Source organism: Delphinus delphis, chromosome 3 (assembly GCF_949987515.2).
Source record: "Delphinus delphis chromosome 3, mDelDel1.2, whole genome shotgun sequence".
In the NCBI taxonomy this organism is placed as follows: Eukaryota; Metazoa; Chordata; class Mammalia; order Artiodactyla; family Delphinidae; genus Delphinus; species Delphinus delphis.
In genome coordinates, this window is record NC_082685.1 from 52,852,109 (window position 1) to 52,873,175 (window position 21,067).

Consider the following 21,067-nt stretch of genomic DNA (forward strand, 5'->3'; position numbering starts at 1 on the left):
GATTCATTCTGTAGTGTCAAATTCCAAATCACCAAATGAACTCAATTATTTGTAAATCTCAATTTATTTGGAAATGAAAGCTTAAGTTATTCCTCAAGCAATGTATTTGTATCTTAATAATATGCTTGTTTTCAAAGTAACTTTAAGAATGAAGCATTTAGTAGTAGGCAAAAACACAAGTACTTTTTTAGTCACAGTAGTTAATGAGAGTTTCTTGTTTTCTTTTTAGGATGTATTTAGGATTTGGGGGAAGGAGTGGCAAGAACAAGATTATCAGGGTCTATTGGAAATGCCCTAAGGAAAAATTGGTTCATGTGCTTTAATGAGTAGATAAGTATGATCTGTCATTAGCTTGTCAAGCATACAGTGTTGACTTTCAAACATCTTAAAGCCTGTCCTCACCACTTTCTCCACAATCTAGGCTGTTATTAGTTGACACCACCAATGAAGAAATCACTGACTTTTAATCAGTTCTACTTCTGCCACCATCCAAATTATTGAAGTTTGTATTTTAGAGCATTATTAGTAGTACTTGAATTTCAATAAGTTACTTTGTTCATGAATAAATACCCAGTTTGTAACTGGGCAGTACGTAAAAACAAACATTAAATATTAAATTACTGATTTCTAGAGATTGGCAGATTACCTAGTCAAGTGTTTTATATTATTCTATTCTATTATCTTGGAATGGTGACCATAAAACCTGAAGAACGAAGTCAAGACAGTGTGTAGTTCTGACTTTTGCATCACAGATAGGAATATTTCTTCCTGTGCATGAAGTTCCTAGTCTAGTTAATAAAGAACATTACCTGCTGATGGAGCACAATGTCCTGTGTTTGTGCAAATAAATTAAAAAGATTACGTACGCAAATGAGGACTAATTAAATACAGAGTTCTCCTAATTTAAAAGCACAAATACTTCCTTGAGCACATTAGGTTCTAAAAATCGGATATTACATTTTTCATGAGTTTTATTAGGCTTACCTTGCATATATAATTTTTTTTTTTTCTGAAACTACCACTAAATATGGTGATAGCTTGTAGGGTGATGAATTACGTATTAAGGCGTTATAATCGCTTTTCAACACTTGCAGCACAAAAGAAATTTTAAATATGAGAAAACAAAGGAAGTACTCATAAACATTTAAGATGCTTGTAAATTTATACCTAGTTGGCCTACTCTGATTCTCTTAAAAATAGAGAAAACAACATGGTTATTTCATTTTTTTCCCCAGGTAATTACAGTTCAAACGAATGTCTTTGTAAAATTTAATGACACATTTGCTTGTAGGTTTCAGTTTTGTGATTTTTTGATATTATAGGACTTGGTAGCGTCTTTTCTCTAGGCAGTCAATGATCCTAAAAGCCCTATTATTTTAGTGCTTGCTTCGGCAGCACATATACTAAAATTGGAGCGATACAGAGATTACCGTGGCCCCTGCGCAAGGATGACACACAAATTCGTGAAGCGTTCCATATTTTTAAGACCTAAATGTAAGGCCAGACGCTACAAAACTCTTAGAGGAAAACATAGGCAGAACACTCTGTGACATAAATCACAGCAAGATCCTTTTTGACCCACCTCCTAGAGAAATGGAAATAAAAACAAAATAAACAAATGGGACCTAATGAAACTTAAAAGCTTTTGCACAGCAAAGGAAACCATTAACAAGACCAAAGACAACCCTCAGAATGGGAGAAAATATTTGCAAATGAAGCAACTGACAAAGGATTAATCTCCAAAATTTACAAGCAGCTCATGCAGCTCAGTATCAAAAAAACAAACAACCCACTCCAAAACTGGGCAGAAGACCTAAATAGACATTTCTCCAAAGAAGATATACAGATTGACAACAAACACATGAAAGGATGCTCAATACCACTAATCATTAGAGAAATGCAAATCAAAACTACGATGAGGTATCACCTCACACCGGTCAGAATGGCCATCATCAAAAAATCTACAAACAATAAATGCTGGAGAGGGTGTGGAGAAAAGGGAACCCTCTTGCACTGTTGGTGGGAATGTAAATTGATACAGCCAGTATGGAGAACAATATGGAGGTTCCTTAAAAAACTAAAAATAGAACTACCATACGACCTAGCAATCCACTACTGGGCATATACCCTGAGAAAACCATAATTCAAAAAGAGTCATATACCACAATGTTCATTGCAGCTCTATTTACAATAGCTAGCACCTGGAAGCAACCTAAGTGTCCATCGACAGATGAATGGATAAAGAAGATGTGGCACATATATACAATGGAATATTACTCAGTCATAAAAAGAAACAAAATTGAGTTATTTGTAGTGAGGTGGATGGACCTAGAGTCTGTTATACAGAGTGAAGTAAGAAAAAGGAAAGCAAATACCGTATACTAACACATATATATGGAATCTAAAAAAAAAAAAATGGTTTTGAAGAACCTAGGCGCAGGACAGGAATGAAGATGCAGACATAGAGAATGGACTTGACACAGGGAGGGGGAAGGGTAAGCTGGGATGAAGTGAGAGAGTGGCATGGACATACGTACACTACCAAATGTAAAATAGATAGCTAGTGGGAAGCAGCCACATAGCACAGGGAGATCAGCTCCGTGCTTTGTGTCCACCTAGAGGGGTGGGATAGGGAGGGTGGGAGGCAGATGCAAGAGGGAGGAGATATGGGGATATATGCATATGTATAGCTGACTCATTTTGTTATACCGCAGAAACTAACACACCACTGTAAAGCAATTATACTCCAATAAAGATGTTAAAAAATATAAAAGCCCTATTTTATATATTTTAATTTTCAAAATGGGAATGTTTTTATTTCCTTTTATGATTACATAACATTATAGTAAAAAGTAATATTTCTCTTCAGCAGTAAATAGGAATGTATTATTGATAAGGTGTTTCAACGTGGATGACCCTTGAAAAGATGCAAGTAAAAAAGCCAGTTGTGAAAGACCACATATCAATTGATTCCATTTATATGAATTTCTGGGAAAGACAAATCTCTAGAGATAAATCAGTAATTGCCTGGAGGTGAAGTGGGGATTCACTGCAAATGGGCAGGATGGAACTTCTTGAGCGATGATGGTCGTGCAACTGTACGTTTATTAAAATCATTAAAGTGTACACTTAAAATGAGTAGATTTCATGATATGTAAATTATGTCAAAAATTCTTTTAAGGCATGGGGAGAGAATGGGAGGAAGAACAAACTGCTGGAACATCTGTATTTTTAGAGTTCAAGAGAAGAGTTTTAGGATGGACTTTAATAGAGGGAAAAACAATATAGTACTTTTGCCCAGAGAAAACAAAATGAAGTAAAACTGCCCTCGCCTCAGATTTCCCTCCCCACATAAGTCCCTTCAAATAGATTGGTGTGCATTTTATCAGACCATACACACAGGTTCCCTCTTCCCCTCCCCCTTTCCCCCAGTGGCTCCTGTACATACGAATACACACATACATGTGCCTTGTTTTAGAATTAAAATTCATAAAACATAAAATTTATTTTAACAAATTTATAGAGTGTACAGTTCAGTTGCTTTAGTATATTCACAATGTTGTACAAGTGTCATTACTATCTAATTTCAGAATATTTCCATCACCCCTAGAAGAAACCCTATACCTCTCAATTCCCCACCTCCCAGACTCTGGCAACTGCTATCTATTTTCCGTCTCTGGATTTGCTTATTCTGGACATTTCATACAAGGAGAAGCATAAAATGGGGCCTTTTGCTTCTGGCATCTTTCACTTTGCATATTGTTTTCAAAGTCAACTTCTTTTTTTTAAGCAATCTATTATAGGCATCATTATGTATGTTGAACATTGAAATTTCATTCTTTTTAATAGCTGAATATCATTATTTGAGTGGTTAAATTTACTTCACCAGTTCCCTACTGTTGAACAATTGGGATCTTTGTACCTTCTTTTAAAAATTGTAAGTAGTGCTGCATTTGTATTGGCATCTTTCATCACTGGAGTGTCACATTTGCTTCTAACAGTGCTGAGGTTGATCATTATTTAAACTCAGAGTTTAAATTCTGAGAATTTCAGTAATTTTATTCCCTAACAGTTTTGTTTAATGTGAATATAGTTTTCTGTGATTTGTTGAAACATGCAAGTCGTTTGTACAGGCATTGCTCTTTGGTTCTCAATTATCTCAACATTTTTATTCTGCTCTTAAGCAGTGGAATATGAATACTGCTAAAAGTATGATGTCATACCCCCACCTCAAATTATTTCTGCATTAAAATGGAAGATTTCATTCAAAGTGAGATGCTTTTTTTTTCTTGCCCATTTAGAAGAGTCATTCCAACAGCATTTTTAGGTCAGTGTTTTTATATAGCTTTAAAAAAAATGTTTGAAATGTGCCCATTTAAAATTTCACCTTGAGTGGGTCTGTATGCCTATAAAATTTAGTCATTTCAGGACATCCTTGAACATTTAACTCTGCTGTGCTTTAAATTTTTTCAATATTCATCCCTTGAGATAAGAGCAAATGTATAGTATGATCTGACAGTGGCTCAAATTAGGCCTTGATACCTAATGTGTTCCTGTTTAAATTCTCAAGAATTAAATTTTATCACAGCAGCAGTTAAAAAGAAGCCTGAAATCAACATCTCCAATTCAGATATCTGCAGAAATCAGTTACATAAATTTTTATTGAGCTTTAAGTGTTGAATTTCTTAATAAAATGATTTAAAATGCATTCCTTCTGCTTTTTTTTTTTGTCTTTGTGTTTGAGGGCATTTGTTTGCTTTGGCATTCTATTTATAATGTTCTATGCCTGTAATAATGCACTTTTTAAAAAAACACTGTTTCTGGGCTTCCCTGGTGGCGCAGTGGTTGAGAGTCCGCCTGCCGATGCAGGGGACACGGGTTCGTGCCCCGGGCCGGGAAGATCCCACATGCCGTGGAGCGGCTGGGCCCGTGAGCCATGGCCGCTGAGCCTGCGTGTCCGGAGCCTGTGCTCCGGGAGAGGCCACAACAGTGACAGGCCCGCGTACCGCAAAATAAAAAAAAAAAAAAAAAAAACACTGTTTCTGTCCTGTTTAAATGTGGTATATTTTAATCACTACATGAGCATTCATATTGACCAACATACCCTAGCTTAAATGCCAGTTCAGATACTCCTTGGATGTTTATGTCTGTCGCAAGGTCATGCTTAACCAGACTCAATTTTTATCATCTCTTCAGATCATATTCTATTCTGATACTGGTCTAGGTCACAGTCTTCCTAGTGGGATAACATGGCTTTGGCTTTTTCTGTAAAAGATTCAGTCATTTCTATGGTTTAATAAAAGATTGAACTGCATCTCCAATGAGGTGAATGGTATTTAAATGTGGTTATCTTTGATCATCTACTTTGAACCAAAATTGGAATTTATTTATTTATTTTTTACATCTTTATTAGAGTATAATTGCTTTACAATGGTGTGTTAGTTTCTGCTTTATAACAAAGTGAATCAGTTATACATATACATATGTTGCCATATCTCTTCCCTCTTGCATCTCCCTGCCTCCCACCCTCCCTATCCCCCCCGCTCCAGGCGGTCACAAAGCACCGAGCTGAGAATTTAATATTTGACCTGAGTCACACTGATTTCCTGTTTTTTATTTTATTATATCACAAAAATAAGAGATCATCATTTATGAACAAACCACGGAACCTCTGTCTTAACCAGGACCCAACTAGAGGCAGAATGGGAATTGAGAGTATGAAAGTCAAGACTGAACTGAAGTTGATAGAGGGGAGTCTGGAGCCTTAAGAGAATCAGCAGGGGAAAGGTTGGAGAGTTTGTGCTAGGGAATTTGTTTTAATACTTATACTATGTCATATAGACATCAATATGAAATTTTTAGTGTATCAAAATAAAGCCTACTTACATGGTGTAAAAAGCAGTGAGTACTACCACATGTAAGATAGATAGCTAGTGGGAAGCAGCTGCATGGCACAGGGAGATCAGCTCGGTGCTTTGTGACCACCTAGAGGGGTGAGATAGGGAGGGTGGGAGGGAGGGAGATGCAAGAGGGAGGGTATGTGGGGATAAATGTATATGTATAGCTGATTCACTTTGTTCTAAAGCAGAAACTAACACACCATTGTAAAGTAATTATACTGCAATAAGAATGTTAAATATATATATATCAGTAAACCAAAATAATAAAAGCAAAAAAAAAAAAGTGAGTACCAAAAAAGGTAAACAGTGGAAAGGTATGTTAATTCTTTAAATCAATTTTATAATGAAACTCAATTCTAAAGCAGTTTTTAAATATTCACGTAACACAAGGTAATTCTGGTGATATTCGATAGTTTGCAAAACCTCTCAGAAATCCATTTCAGCCTTAAGGTTAGGGAATTTTTCTAGCCACTGATTTAAATTGCTCATGCTGCAATTAGAGCTTGGGTCTTCTTATTGTCTCTTTATGGGAGATGGGATCAGGTCACCGTCCTTTAAGACTAGAGCTGGGGAGCTGTGGTCCCTGATCAAGATCTGGAAGAGAGTATCCGTGGAAGAGAGACCATTCTAATGGGCTTCATTTCATCTCTTCCCCGGGCTCAGCATGCTCTGGCTGCTGGTACTGCTCCAAAAATCATTTTTTCCACGTTGGCAATTATAATATTCTGATTCAGAGCAGAACCTATGAATCCGGACAATTAAAAAGCTATAGAAAGTAGACAGTTTTATCAGCATTTTAAAGAGGAACAATATAGCTACTGCCCAGGGTATAGCTTCTATCCTTACCACTCTGCCTCTATCCTTTTGTCGTCTCACCCAGTCTTCAGTTTATGTTTATTCAAACTTTAACTGACTCTAATATAGAAATGGAAATGAGATGTATTTAGCATTTTGTGCATATCAAAGTTTTATGTTGCCTATTCTCAGTTCTTTAACAAAATAAATGAACTGAATATTTCATCTCTAAGTGATGGGGAAAATATTTTGGATATCTTTTTGCAAGGGATGTGGGGAGGAATGGGCCCTTGCTTTGAGGTTTTTCTGGTTCAATAACTGGGGGAATGTTTCCCACCCTTGTTCAATGAGCTTTCCCCACTGAATGCAGTCCCAAGCCATTAAGTGCCCACTGTGAGCAAAATCCTTCTTTGGCTTCCTTCTTACAAGCTGAGTTTTCTCTGCCTTAATGCTTTTTCTCTCAACTGATTTTCTGATTGCCCTTGCACTCTTCTCTAGATCCCTTCCAAATTCTTCACATCTTTCTTTCATTGTGTAGCCCGGATCGGGATGTTCATGTTTCATGTATCTGATGACAAGTAAATAACAGTGACCCACATTTACTACTTTTTGTGTGGCTAAGAATGACATGTTTCTTGCACAATTTTGAACTGAGAACTAAGAATGAAAAATACATATCTTAGCATTAGCCTTGCTAATAATTTGATGAGACCTTGATTGTCATTTTTGAGCTTTAGTTTTCTCTCTATAAAATAAAGTTGTATTAGATTCTTTGACACATTTCAATTCTGAAATATATATATAACTTTTACACACAACAATTAATTTATATTGTATATATTATATATAATGTTATATATTAATATATAATATATAAATATACATGTAGTTTTTGAAGTAATAAAATCTCAATTATATTTCAGAAGAATATATATAGTCATTTATATATGTGTATACATATATATATGAAAGTGTTCCCTATATATATTCTAGTTTTATCAGGCTATGTGAAAGTATATATGGAGTGATTTCTTTGTTAAAAAATAAGCATAGCACACACACACATTTGTCACCTGGCACAAATATTTCATTTAACTGAGAGAATTGATAACTAGATGCTCTTTTCCAGACCTCTTGAATTGCTTGGAATTTTTAACTATACCTTAGAAAGAAAATATGATTTTGCCCCAATAACTCCTAATGTAATCTTGGCTTTTAAATATTTTGTCCTTCTAATCTAATTGCATTGGAAAATATTATTAAGCAGGCACGTTTGATATTCTAACATTAGAGTAGTTCCTTTTTTTTTTTTTTGGTTCATCAGGGCTCCTCTCAATCTTATAAAAATAACCTAATTCAAGGTACCAAGGACTTTTATCTGTATTATTACTGGCCTCCCGGGGTATTACATGACTCTTCTCAAAAAGTCCAGTGGCCATTTCCTTAGTTCAATAAGTAATATGTCTTGGACAAAATATAAGGTGTGGTACTCTTGAGGAAAGCAATTATGTCCATTTCAGCAACGTAGGAAATACAGGAAAAACCAGCATGGCTCTCTAAAAAGGTAATGCCTATGGAGGAAAGGGTGTTTTAGGGCTTCTTTCTTAATAATTTGATTTTTATACTTACTATAATGCAATAAGCTATAAGATGCATGATATATGTAGTAAGACTTAAAAGTATAATATAATAAATACCTATGTACTGTACTTCTAGGTTGAAATGTAAAAACATTAAGTATAGTTGAAATACACTGTGTATATTCTAATGGTAGCCCATGTCTTCCCAGCAGAAGTTACTAATATTCTGAATTTTAGGCTTATCATTCTCAGCATTCCTTTATATTTTTACTACATGTGTGCCTATTCTAAAACAATGTAGTATTGTTCAGCATGTTTTTGACTTTTATATAAATGACATAATACTGACTTATTCTTCAACTTGCTTATTTCACTCATAAGTTTGTGAGATTCACCTGTGTGAATACTTTGTGAGGCTCTGTTTACTAGCATGTAGTAGTCCATTAACATATCACAATGTATCGATCCCTTTTTCTACTGATGACATTAAGTTTGTGTCCGGTTTCCTGCTTTTACAAATAGTCTGTGAACGATCCTGTGTGTGTCTCCTTGTATACGTGTGTGCAAGGGACTTCCTAGGACTACATAAGGCTTAAGTGCCACATCTTCTTGACGGTTTGTGTCTGTCTTATCCCAAAGCCAAAACAGCATCCTCAATATTTTAAGGATTTTAAAGTTTTGCTTTTCACATTAAAACATTTTTTTTTAATCCACCTGGTATATGAAGTCGGGATCCGATTTTTTTTTTCCATATGCATCACCAGTTGTTCCATCACCGTTTATTTAATAGGTGTCCAGGAAGGGTACTGGTAAGCTAACCGTAAGGCATTCTTCTCACTTAGACTTAAAAAGAATGGAAGGGAAAAAAGAACCTCCTTTTTTTCCCAACAAAGAAAAGAATCTCTCTTTAAAATTTGTCTACATTTCCCTCCTTCCTCTAGCCTCATGTCTCCCTGCTCTTACCCACATGGAATCGGCTTCATTAATAGAAAATATATGACTTAGTGGAAGCAGTACCTTGGGATGGTATGACTTCTTATCTTCTAAGCCAGAGGTCAGTAAACTACTTTTTCTGTGAAGTGCTGGATAATAGATATTTAGGCTTTGTGAGCCAAGAGGCAGGCAAAATCAAGGATATTACATATATGTATGTGTGTGTATATATATATATATATATACACACAAATAGGTATGTACATACACACCAAGAGGGAAAATAAAATTCCACAATATTTGTATTAACAAAATTATAAAAATAATTGAGTATATATTTTGATTATGCAAGTCTACTAATGTGCAGAGTAGAATTCCTGATTATCTCATTTATTCCTCCTCACAACCTGATGAGGTAGATATTATTAATACCGGTATTATATTTATAAGGAAAATGAAGTTCATATCGGGTTACCCTGTTAGCAAATGTTGGAGCCATCATTTGAGCCTAACTCCAGAGCTTGTACTCTTGACCCTCATATAATTTTGAGAGGGGGATTAATATTAAGTATTAATATTAATAAAGAATTTATATTAATATTAAGTAATTTACATATTAATTGTAAAGATGAAGAAATAGAAGTGCAAAGAGGTTGAGTAACTTGGACAAGATATACACTTTGCTGTAGGGCTGTGTCTGTCTAATTTCAAAATCATGTTCCTTCCCGTCTACTCTGCAACTTCAAAACTTCCAGGAACCTCCAAAACATGGATAATAGCTGTAATTAGCAAATCAGGTCTCAATTTATGTTACCATTTTGATTGAAATATTTTAATATAGAAATTAACAGCTGTATACATTTTTCTTTTTCATTATAAAAGATAAATAGACAACACAGTGTTGTACATAAACTATACCTAAATTTTAAAAAAAGATAAATTGAGATTAAAAAGGAAAGATCATATAATACAGAAGGATATTTGGGGAAAGGTAAAAAGTAAAATTCATTAATTCATTTTTTTCCTCTCCTCCCCTATTTGCTCTCTCCTTATTTCCCTTTCATTTTTCTTTTTATTAAATAAATGTATTTATTTTATTTATTTTTGACTGCATTGGGTCTTTGTTGCTGCACGTGGGCTTTCTCTAGTTGCAGCGTGTGTGGGCTACTCTTCGTTGCGGTGCGCAGGGTTCTCATTGCGGTGGCTTCTGTTGTTGCAGAGCACGGGCTCTAGGCACGTGGGCTACAGTAGTTGTGGCATCCGGGCTCAGTAGTTGTGGCTTGCGGGCTCTAGAGCGCAGGCTCAGTAATTGTGGCGCACGGGCTTAGTTGCTTCGCGGCATGTGGGATCTTCCCGGACCAGGGCTTGAACCCGTGTCCCCTGCATTAGCAGGCGGATTCTTAACCACTGCACATAACATAAATTTCTAGCCCCCTTTCATTTTTCTTTCCTTGTTTTTTCTCTTTTTGTCTCCCTCCCCTTTTGTGTGTGTGCTATAAGAGCTGCTCAGAATAGAAGAGAGCCGTGCCTGCCCAAGAGTAGAATTAAGATCCCAGAGAACTCAGGGTACTCTTGTTGACCAAACACAGTGGGAATCTCAAAGCAAACATAAATTCTGTTAATGGATGAATTTTTTAGTTTCCCGGCATCAAATCAATGTTCATCAAGTGTTGTTTACTGCGTGGCAACCATGTGGTGGATTCTGTGAGAGAATGCAGATGAAAACACCTACCTCTGCCTTCAAGGAGCTCACAAGCCAGTGAAATTCTAACGATCAAAGCAAACTTGAAGAGTAAAGAGAAAGACGAACTAAACTCATGCAGGGGAGAGACTTGGTAAGCTCTGTCGCGGTCACCTCACATCCTTCATTAAGATGCAAATTAATCAATGATATAAATTGTCAGTTAAATGATGCATTTGATTAGGCGATAAGTCTTATTAACTTCAAGATAAAACAACTTGACAAAAGCCTAATTACTCTTTGTGTATTTGGCTTCAAAGATGCATTTTAAAATGCTTTGCATAGCGAAATCAACAACTAAAATGTACTTGTCACATGCATAAAATGTACTTGCCAAGTACCACACCAGATGTTTCACATGCATATCTCATTTAAAGATTACAACAATTCAATGAGGCAGGTGTTATTATTGTCACTGTTTTAGATTATTTTAAAATTTCAAAGTATTTGCCCAATTGTTATACAGCTAATAGTGAACATAGTCGTGATTTGACTTAGAGAGTAGTTAGGAAAACTTGAAAACATGGTGACATTTGAAAAAGATCCATGCTGCCTTATAATTAACATTCAATCCTACGGACAAACTAGAAAAAATATATCACATACACAGCATTGTATGAACTGATAACTAAATTAAAGTTTTGCCTCTTCTCCCAAAGGGGTTTTTTTTGGCAACAAATCAGAAGCTGAGCTCTCTCTCTGAGGTTTGGATTAGTGATTTTTGGTTTGGTCTGAAATGAGCTAGAGATGTCTGCCTCTAGTTCTAAATTCTAGATTATATGAGAACATGAAGCTCTGTCCCTACTACGTGTTACTTTGTTTAGCAGGCTCCCGGAGGATTCCTCTGGGCTTGGCAGTTAGGTTGTATATGCAGTTACATATATATGTTCCCTCACATGGAGGGCCAAGCAGGAGAGGAAGCTACTTGCGGGAAGGGCAAAAAATCAGATTCGACCTCTGGCTCCGCTCCTAACCCATGATATGACTTTGAATAAAGTTGTTTTATACTGCCTTTAAAATGGGGATTAAAAAATGGTTTCTCTTCTCACTTCACTGGCAGATCAAAAGAGACCGTTTATGTGAAATGGCTTTACAGAGTTCAAAGGGGTATGCACATGCAGGGCGCTATTTTTTAGATAACAAACGTAGATGTATGCTCAGGAGCTGGTTATCCTGTGGGCGGGGGGAAAACCAGAGCCCAGGCCAGATGGACTGAAGCAGGGGTAGGGCCTCGTTCACACTAATTCCAAGAGTAGGCTAGTTCAGCTGTATCCAAAATCCCTCACAAACTTTTCTCCACATTTGAAAACCTATTTGTCAGGGGAAAATATATTGGTTAAGAGCTCAGGCTTTGTAATCTGAGAATCTTGTGGAAATGTCCCCTCTCGGCCTTGGTCTTCTCATCTGCAGGACAGGGATAACTACAGCATCTGCTCATGAAGCTCTGTGGATTAACTGGGCAAAAGAATGCTAAGGACTTAATCTGGTGCCTTATAAACTGAAAGCAGGCAGTAAGTAGTAGGTAGTGTATTTTACCATGGTCAGTAGTAGTCTCAGCAACAGTAATGCAGAAATATGAGGAGGGGACTTGGACAGTTTTTTTCTTACACTTGTGAATGGAATTACTTGGGACCTAATTTGCTTGTATTATGCCTGAACAGTGGTCTTGCATACAATTTTCTTTCTTTTTTTTTTTTTTTCCTGAGTGAGGGGTTATTACTTAAAAAAAAAAAAACCAGTCATCTCTAATACAGATTTTCTCCTTTTGTGCCATATCTGTATTTCCTTTCATTTACATATAATTCACTATTAACTGGACCTGGGGAGAATCTATGACATTTAAATGATACGAATCTTGACCATGGTTTTTGCCCTGTGGCACAGATTCACAAAGTCACATAATGTTTGTACCTCATTACAGAGACTGTTTTTTCAAAAATGCATTCAGTGTTTGCATACTAGTTAACATTTCCTTAATGAGATATATTTAATTTGGCTCAAATAAAACAAGTGCCTGGTTATTCAACTCGATATGCACATCTGAACATAAGTTTGATGAGGTTCACTATTGGAATTTTCTTTTTGTCGTGGAGGTTTATACAGTTGAAGAATAACATGAATGGTTGAAAGTCCTAAAGCATAATTTGAAGGAGTGTGAAACAACCCATATTTATTGTAATAGCACTTGGGCAATATCTCATTTCCACTTAGCTTCAGTGCTATAAATCTAATTTGTTTGCCTTGTACACTTATTGGATTAATTACAGTAGAACAAGCTAAGTGATATTAATGTAGCAGTTGGCTAAACTTGATACAAACACGATAATTAAAATGATTATTTTTTAATTTCTCCCCTTTTCAGTAGTTTAATAAGCTGAATCTAGTGTTATAAACCTTAAAGAATTTGATTTGAGAATCTCTAGGCTCTTCTGTCAATGTGTTTTCATTGTTGATAGTGGATTTCAGTGTATTGTTGGGAGTTTCCTTCAGAAAGGAAGCATCTGGGTCCTGCCTCCATGCGATATCTGCTTATTTAAAAAGTGTATTGTTTCCGTCATTCTTGCAGCACCATGGGATAATCACGTGTTTCCATTTACACACCCAAATCGATGCTGGTAACACACATAACGCACACACGCCTGCACACACACAAACACGCATCCTTGTTAGAGAAACCGTTCCCTCTGGCATCAGTAAAAGAACATATATTTATTTCAACATTTCCTCCAACAAGCTATTTGTTGCCTCAGCATTACCCAAGGCAAAGATTGTCCTCAGCTGCTCCCCCATCCCGTCTCTCTCTTGTTGCTACATGTTTGATTATATCGGGAAAGGTACTGTTTCTGTTAATGTATAAGCAGAAGGCCTCTGGGAAGCAAGGAAGTGAAAAATGGTCACTGCCAAAGGTATACTCCTTTCATCCTAAAAAGGTTGCCTGAGCCACTCTTGGTCCTCCCATTATGTTCCTGTGCTGTTTGCCAATTAACTTTTCCCAGTGTGCAGGGGTCACTGATCTGGACAGCATCCTTTGGTTTCCCCTCTCATTGATTCCTAGCAAAGCTCTTATAAATGCACTGTACTTGCTTTTTGGTTTTCCCTCAGTGGCTGGGTTGCTTGGTGAGAATTTGATGCACAGGTTTAAACAACCTCTTTACGAAGTGGAGACAAAGCAAAAATAGAAGGGGGAAAAGTACACTCAAATGAGCTAGAACGAGAGAAAACTTTAGCTCAAAGTTTTTAACTGAAGTACCTTGATTTTTGTTGCTTTCGAGAATTTTAAAACAGAGAACAACTGAGAAATGGAAATCGTTTCTTCCCTCTGTATGTCTCAGAAGGATTTTCTGCTTCATATCCGACTCTGAATGACTCTCTCTGTAGTCTACATTTAAAATGTCAAGTAATTTCACCAGGCCTTTAGTAAATAAGGATTCAATTGGCAATTGGAGAAGCTTATCATCTGCAAGTTTCTTCAATATTCCCAACACTTTTTGAAAGAGGGAACATTCCTCAGAACTCAAATCTGGGCCCTTGATTTTCTATCTTTACATCCTGCCCTCCAAGGCAGTTCATTTGCTCTTACAGAGTCAGCTCTTGCCTCCATGTTAGACTTACCCAGATCTTTATCCCAAACACTAACCTCTCACCCACGCTCAAATCCCTATCATCAGCTGCCTGCTGGACATTTCTTTTTTTTTTTTTGCGGTACGCGGGCCTCTCACTGCTGTGGCCTCTCCCATTGCGGAGTACAGGCTCCGGACGCGCAGGCTCAGCGGCCATGGCTCATGGGCCCAGCCGCTCCGCAGCACGTGGGATCCTCCCGGACCGGGGCACAAGCCTGTGTCCCCTGCATCGGCAGGCGGACTCCCAACCATTGCACCACCAGGGAAGCCCTGGACATTTCTTTAAGATGTCCCGTTGTCAACTCAAACTGAACATATGCACAATGAATGGAACTCATCTTCCTTCCTCTCCCCTCTGCTCTGATAGGCAGCCTCTCCACAGTCCACAATTCTGTCTCTCTCTCAGTCTCTGCCTCACCTATCCCTCTCTCTTTCACAGCAGTTCTAGTAATGATCAAAACTGCGGTCATTATTTGATCTCCTCTCTCCCCAGCTTCTTACATCTACGTACTAGGTAAGTCTTCTGCATTCTTTCATGCCTCTCCTCTGCCCCCTTTCACTACAATTCTGTAACTGATTATGCAGGTTTACACAAGCATTTACTCAACCAGTGGTTATTAGTCACCTATGCCTTGCCAGGCACTATAATAGGCACACTGAGGATTTGATGTTAGGAGAGAAACTGCCATGGCAACAATCATAGCAATTATCCCCTTACAATGCTCTCCTACTTGGTATCTTGGAAGCCAGTGTCTCTTCCTGTCCAATCCACTTGTCCTCAAGTTAACCTTCCCAAATATAACTTGGATAATATTTTTCTAAATATCATGGATTTAACTATCAGTAAGTCTGTTCTATATATTTTATGACCTAAAACCTTTAGGAATCTTCATGTAGAGCATCATAAGCCACCCAGCTGCATTTAGAATCATGGCTGCATGTCCATTAGCAAAATGGAAGACCATCTCGCCTTTATCTGCCAGCCTTACTTCTCCCAGACACTGCAGGGGATGAGGGCAGGCGCTTAGAGCCTCATACTGCCGGAAGCAAGACACTCTGGGGAAGACTGGAGTGCTCAAGGGTAACGAAGCCCATGCGTCAACTTCCCAGTTGAACAAGTTAGCCCCAGTTAGTGCCGAAGCCACTGTCAGTGCCCATAACGCCAGCTGTATTTCTGAAAAACACGTTCGGAAGATTCGTAAACAGATTAATGCGGGTAGACCACACTCTGCTCTTAGAACGTCAGGGAGAACCACCCTGATGAAATGATATCCATTTCTTTATGTTTAAATATGTCCTCTTTTATGATGATTATTACAGAAGCAGCAGATGTTATAAAGCAAGCAGTACGAAAGTATATGAGGTAGAAATGGAAAGTCCCTCGTGTGACCTCTGCGCCCACAGATTACCAGGCGTGAGGAGAGAGTGCTGCACTGCTATTTTCACTCAGCTTTGCAGTCTTCCTGGTCATTGTGACACCTTTCCTTTCCCAAATACCTCCGGGACAAAAGTAGAAATGAAAAGCCGATGTAGCTGGCTCATTTTATCCCAAATTTCTGCTCTCAGTGGCATTCCCAAAAGTAGGCGAAAAGTGGAAGCCACGGAGGGTACTCAGGAGACCCTTCAGTGACCACAGAGTTCACCACCACTCCCAGGCCTGGATGCCGGTCATTATGCTGCAACACACAGCATCTGAGGTCTACACTACTGGTGTCGATGCTCTTTGACCACTAGGTGGTTCTGTAACCTATCGGATGCGATTCCCACTTGCTGGCTGAAGTGAAGAACGGAAACATTAGGGTAGAATCCTGTCCCCACGCCTTCCGCATTTGTTTCTGTCTTAATTTTCACCCACCCCTCTGTGTCCAAAGAGAATCTGACCACAAAGCCAGCATGCACAATCTCACTAGGCTGCTCTGTTGCGGAAGAGAAGAGGGCCATTTCCTCCACCAGGCCAGGTTCGGGCTGTGAGGCTGCAGGCTGTTTTCTACATGTGAAGATGAGTGGGACTCCCAGGCACTCTGTCCTGGTTGCAGCAGGAATGGAAATTTCCCTTACCTGATGGCTCCACATCTGCTGCATTCATTTATTTAACACACACTTACTGGTGCCTATTATTATATGCAGGGAACCTTGCTGGGTCCAGAAGCTAGAGAGATACTGGGGTATCTAGTCCTTGAGAGTTTAACAGTCATATAGGAGCAAAAAGCAAGTTGCTTGCCCAACACCCATCCTCCCTTCGCTTGGATCTCAATCTTCCCCTGGGAGCACCTCTCTTCCCTCCCTCCACCCATGGGTATCAGGTATCTGACTCCACCTCTGACTTCCTGGTGGGGCATCTGACTCCCTCCTGGCCTGAGCACTGCATCCCCCCCCCCCCCAACTGATTGGTTCAGGGACAAGCATATCACCTGATCCAAAGAGATGCAAACTGGGGAATTTTGCTGGGACTATTGAGAAACAAGCTTTATCTCCTTTTATCCTGGTCTTGAACCTGGGAGTATGTAAGCCTGAATCTGTTGGCAGCCACCTTTCCATCACATGAACTCTGAGAATGAAGCTAGTGTGGAAGAAAGCAGAGTTAAGAGATAGAAAGAGATTGGGCCCTGATGATGTCATTTGAGCCCTTGAATCAAAATATGCCTGACGCTAGATCTACTGAAGTGTCAGTAGATTTCCACTTTGCTTCATCTTGTTTGAATCACATTTTCTGTCACTTGCACCAGATGTAATAAATGATATATAATATATGTAATAATATAAATAATAAATAGATAACTACAATGCCATGTGGTAGGCGAGTGATCTGATAGAAGTTAGTACAAGCTGTTATGGCAATAAATCGGAGAGATAGCTAACCCAGAAGCAGGGATGGCTTCCTTAAGAAGTTCATTTGTTTAGAAACTAAGAATTGAGCACTGTATTAATTTCCTGGAGCTGCCGTAACAAAGTACCACAGACTTTGGCTTAAACACTAGATATTTACTTTTTTATTTGCTTATTTTCTCTCAGTCTGGAGGCTAGAAGCCTGAGATAAAGGTGTTGGCAGGGTTGGTTTCTTCTGAGGCCTCTCTCCTTGGCTTGTAGACAGCCATCCTCTCCTTGTGTCTTCATGTGGTCTCCCCTCTGTACCTATCTGTGTCTACTTTTCTTCTTTTTATAGGGACACCAGTTATATTGGCTTGGGGCCCACCCAAATGACCTCATAATTCATGCTTTAAAAATCCTATCTTCAAATACAGTCACATTCTGAGGTCCTGGGAGTTAGGGCTTCAACACACGGATTTGAAGGGGATACGATTCCGCCCATAACAAGCACCTAATTTGGATGCAAAGACAAATAAGAAAGGATTATTGCTATCATTGAGCATACAATCTACATAAGACTGCAAAAATAACCATAATACATAGCTAAATAAGTGAAACACACACATTTATTGAGCACACTGCTAGAAGCTGTGGATTTGTCATTTCAGATAAGACAATATGCCTGTGAAATCACTAGTATTAATGGAGATAGTGTACATTTCCGGTCTTTGACGAAGAGGTCACTTCCAGGTAGTGTGGTATTTGCAAACACTTTGAAGAATGGTAGAATTTCAGTAGAGACAGCCAGGGTAGATGTGCTACATTCTCCCACATCACCCAAACAGACTAAGTCACTGTTTACCATCTCTTTCCACCTTCTTTCCCATTTCAGTGCATCACACCATTTTAAGATTTTGTTAAATGCTTTTTTTAAGGGTAACTTTTACTTAATGATTCCTTTGATTAGTTTGTTGTTCCTCATTTGCATTCCATTTCTGTCACTGTCAAAAACTGTAAAAACTCTGAAATGTTTTCCTATGTGCAAGCTAAGAAGTAAACCTGCCAGAGTTTCATGGATGTTGACAGGTGACTTGAGACTGCCAGGTAAGAGATGAAGGACAGCTTTTTACTCATGGCCTTTGTTCGCATCAAGAAGAGGGTCAGTGATACCTGCTCATGCAGTGGGGTGTGTTACAGGAGAAGAACCTTGAGTTTAGGGAAGCCAGATCTTTTATAATATGAGGTAATCATGCATGTTCTTTGCTCTTGAGGGAGACACTATCTCTGTCTTACAAGGCTGTTCACTATACAAATATCCTTCAAAAGACAGCCTGGAACAAAGGGGCAGTGAGGGCCTTGCTTGCAAGATGTGCAGAAACCCAAGAGGCCCACAGGGAATTATCTTCCAATAGTCATAAGCAGCTTTGGCCAAACAAATTTCCTACTGCTTTCATGATAAATAAGTCCCAAGACATCTATGTGTGGAAAGGTTTCACCGGGTCTTGGATTTAGACTCTGGGTTTTCCACTTTTCTGTGGTTTTGATGAGTCTAACCACCCATTCCGCAATTCTCTCTCTCACTTATCAGCAAATATGCTATGCTCTCACCTTTAACTTCAGCTATTCGTCACATCTTTCTTCAAATTTCTCTAAAATATAGTAACTGATTTTACCACGGGTCAGCAAATCTTGGGCCATTGGACCAAAGAATGGTTTTTACATTTTTTAAAGAATTGTAAAAGACAAAATAAAACAAAAGCAGAAGAACATGGACAGACACTGCATGTGATCCATAAAGCCTGAAATATTTACTTGGTGGCCCTTTACAGGAAAGGTGTGGATAACAGCCATGTTCTAAACCTTTGGAAATGCTATAATAATTGAGCACTGTCCTCTTCCCTCCCTCTATTCCTTAACTATTTAGGTAAAATCATGGAAGGTTTAGGGTTAGCTATTGAGTCAGGCAAAATTTCTCTGATGATATATATATTCATTGCATTTTATTTCCTTCATAATAAATCAGGTTTTATTTTCCCTCTTCTCCCTCACATATGTCTTACCATCACCTGCCCTGTGCACCAAATGCAACAACCCATTATAACAAGTAGTATTTATTATATGTTTCAGGCAGAGTCCCAAGCACTTTAGGTACATGTTCCTACTTAATCCTCACCCTGACCCTTTGAGGTAGTTACTGGTATCTTAATCATACAATAAAAAAAACGAAGGCACAGTTTGGTTAATAACCTATCCAAGATCATGCAGCTTCTAAGTGGCAAATTAACAAGTATATTTTACTGCTCTGTCCATTCGTAGTGTCTGCCTTTTGAGGAGCAGTGATCTATTGTGATAGAAGCCTCGGGTCGCCACCAGCAGAGCAGGTGAGATGCTGACAAGATACAGGAGGAAAGATAAGAAGGACTCTTACATGTCAGGACTCCCATTAGGCACTTTAAAAAAGTCACTTTGTTTAGTGCTTGACAACAAAGGTGAAAAGGCTTTTTTCATTTTTCTACAAGAAGAAAATGGAGCTCAGAGAGCCCCCGAGATTTGCCATATACTAGAGCTAGAATTTGAATGCATATTTGTCTGAGTCAAAATTAATTTGTGAAATTGGTGCTCTGTCATTTGGAGGAGCAGCTGTCAAGGGCCAGTAGGCAGCTCCTTATATAGTTTGTTGATCATGTAGACTGGGTTTAAGCAAATGTTTATAAAGCACCCACTTTATAAGTAAGATGCTGGATGCTAGTGATACAGAGCAAAAACAGGACCCAACTGCTTCCTTTCTACAAGTTCTTGGTTAAGACATTACATGATTTAGGAAAGAAACTAGTATTTTTCAAATGTCGTACCTTGCACTTAAAGCTGGCTTTCTTACATTTTTGAGTCACCTGTTTGTTTTCTGCCAGTCAATGACCTAGAGCTGATTAGAAACAGGATTTCCCACCTTACCTTGGGAGATAAGTGGATTTCTCAGGGGAGTTAATTTTCTTTAGAAGCCATCAGTATTTTACAAATATTTTCTTTAGAAAAACTTTGTATGTCTATATTTAGCCACATCATCAGGTAGATGCTAGTAAATTCCACCTCAAATATTTGACAGATATTTTATTGTCTCTGTGTGCCAGGTGCTGTTCTAGATGCTGAGGAAACATTAATGATCAAAATACAATTTTTAAAGTGCTTTCATTAACTCTGGTATTCTTCCACAAAATTCATAACTTCAGTTTAATCATGAGAAAATATCTGATAAACCCCAATTGAGGGACATTCTACAAAATATCTTATCAGTATCCTTCAAACCTATTAAGGTCATGAGAAACAAGGAAAGACAGAGAAACTGTCACAAACTGGGGGAGATTAAGAACCATTATGACTAAGTGCAATGTGGATTCTGAAACAGAAAAAGGACATTAATGGAAAAACTGGGGAAATCTAAATAAAGTCTGTAGTTTAGTTAATAGTATTATGCTGATGTTAGTTTCTTAGTTTTGATAAATGTACCACGGTTTTGCATAAGATGTTAAGATTAGGGGAAGTTGGGTAAAGGGTATACGTGAATTCTGTATCCTAGCTTAGCAGCTTTTCTATGAATCTAAAATTATTTCAACATAAACATTTTTAGAAAATCCATGCCTTCACAGAGATTAAATTCTCATGGGAGAAGGAAAACAAAATACAGTAAGTAAA

At 38.1% G+C, this 21,067-nt stretch overlaps 1 non-coding gene across 1 annotated transcript; it reads left to right on the plus strand.

Moving 5' to 3' along the window:
• Positions 1-1,379: 1,379 nt before the first annotated feature.
• On the plus strand, positions 1,380-1,483 carry LOC132423721 (U6 spliceosomal RNA). Its single transcript, XR_009519044.1, has one exon. It is a non-coding gene; the product is annotated as a U6 spliceosomal RNA (small nuclear RNA).
• Positions 1,484-21,067: the final 19,584 nt, after the last annotated feature.